This window comes from Manacus vitellinus, unplaced genomic scaffold (genome assembly GCF_001715985.3).
Source record: "Manacus vitellinus isolate BGI_N305 unplaced genomic scaffold, ASM171598v3 scaffold_102_pilon, whole genome shotgun sequence".
NCBI classification, from domain to species: Eukaryota; Metazoa; Chordata; class Aves; order Passeriformes; family Pipridae; genus Manacus; species Manacus vitellinus.
In genome coordinates, this window is record NW_021938808.1 from 900,686 (window position 1) to 903,109 (window position 2,424).

A 2,424-nucleotide genomic window follows, 5' to 3' on the forward strand; every position below is an offset into this window, starting at 1 on the left:
GCAAAGGAGGAACCGCCGGAGCCCCCGGGGGCGCACAAGGACGGGCACGGGCGTGAAAATGGAGACTCGCGCGTGCAAAGGGGCTCGCACGAGCACCGCGGGGTTCGCCCACACGCGTTCACGGTCACTCGCGCTCACCTCTGCCGCGTGACCAGGTTGATGTAGTGGCGAAGGGCCGAGAAGTACCGGGCCATCTCCTCGGGGGACGCGTCGTCCCCGGGGCTCTCGGGCTTGGCGGGATACGCGGCCGTCAGCGCAGCCAAGCACAGCAGGGCGCAGAGCGACACGGCCACCAGTGCGTGCCACGGCCGCGGGGATAGCACCATCTGCGGGGACATGGGAGTGAGGGGCGGCTGCGGCTTCGTGTGGGTCACCTCCATCGCCCCCGCGTACCCTGTCACCTTGGGGTACCCCTGTCACCGCCAGGTATCCTCTACAGGTCACCTCCATCACCCTCAGCTATCCCCATCACCTTTGGGTACCCCCAACCCTGCTCTGTCCCCCACCAAACCCCCATTCCCCCGAGATATCTCACCCCCAAGGACCCCAACCCCTATGGGAATGTCACACCCCCAGGACGCCCCCCTGTCCCCCAAAGGGATGTGTCCCTCCACCACCTGGGACTCCAGCCTCACTCAAGAGACTGCTTCCCTCCAGGGACCCTCCCATGTCCCAGAGACCCCCACAGTGTCCCAAAGGGGCTGTCCCACCCAAAAGGACCCCAGAGGCCCACGTCCACCCCAAGGGACACCTCCCCATAAGGGACGCCACATGTCCCCAAGGGAGGGGGGTGATTCTCCCTCCCTGGGATCCCAGCCTCCCCTCAGGGACCCCCCAGGACCTCAGTCCTGTCCCCGCACTCACGATGGCAGAGGCAGAGGTGACAGGCAGGGCCTGGCAGTGGGGTGACAGTGCCAGGGACACAGCAGCTCCCCGACCCGCCCAGGGTTTTATAGCCTCGGAGGGGGCTCCTGGCTCCTCCCTCATGTGTGACCAACCCATGGGCACGCAGGACCCTGGCGACCCCCCCGCTACCACCCCCGGCCAACACCTTGTCACCATCCCTCGGCAGAGCACCCCAGCCTGGGACCCCGAGGGGCTGGGGAGGACAGAACATGGGGGGCATAGATGGGACACAGAGATATGGGAACATGGGGACACGAGCACAGCCAGAGGACACAGATGTGGCAATGCCAGATGGGCGCAGGACACGGACACAGATGTGACATGTCACCAGAACACATGAACATGGCACACAGGTACAGGTGTGACATGTAGCTGGGGCACACAGGCACAGAGGTGACAGGCAGCCATGGCACAAGGACACGGGACACAGACACAGATGTGACACACAACCATGGTGTGTGGACACAGGTGTGACAGGTAGCCATGGCACACAGGCACACATGTCATGTGCAGCCATGGCACAGATGTGACATACAACTTTGGCACATGGGCATGGGACACAGACATGGATGTGACGTAGCCAGGGCTCTTGAATATATCAAAAGGACACAGAAGTGACAGGCAGCCATGGCACAAGGACACGGGACATGGATACAGATGTGACACAACCATGGCATAGGACATCTCACAGAGGTGACATCCAAGCATGGCACATGAACACAGACACGACAGGCAGGCCTGGCACATGAACATGGCACACGGACATAGATGTGACATACAGCTACAGTAACTGGGCACAAAAGTGACACAGCCATGGCACAGGGACACATATGTCACACACAGCCACGGCACACACATCTGCCCCCAAGACAGTCTTGGGATGTGACAGTGTGACACAGGAACATCAGCCACACCCAGGGACACAAACACAGTACAGCCACGACATAGCACGTGGGACACCACCCACGGCCCTGGTCAAAGCCGCCCACGGGGGACAGCGCAGGGGACAGTCCCAGTCCAAAGCCGCGGCTGCCTCAGTTTCCCCAGACGGGGCACGAAGTCCTTGTCACCACAGCCCCTGCCACCACAGCTGCTGTCACCGCTGTCCCCGCCACCGCCATCGATCCCTGTCACCGCCCCCAGGACGGATGAGGTGCCCTTTCCAGCCTCTAGCACCGGGAACACTAATCCGGTATGGATTTGCCATTAAGGAGCAATCACCGGCTCCTGGGGAAACTGAGGCACGGAGGGACCCGGTGGGAAGGTGCCCACCGGGCAGAGACCACCAAAGCCACCCTGTGGGTGCTGGGATGGGGAGAGGTGGCAGAAGGGGGTCCCCAAAAACGTCGGGATGGCCCCAGCCAGATGCAGCCACATCTCCAACCGGTGGGATGGAAGGGACACGGATCGTCTCCACAGGAGATACTGCGGGGTGACAACGGCCCAGAAAGAGGGGACACAGCTCGGGGGGACACTGCGGGGTGACACTGGCCCAGATAGAGGGGACACGGCTTGTGT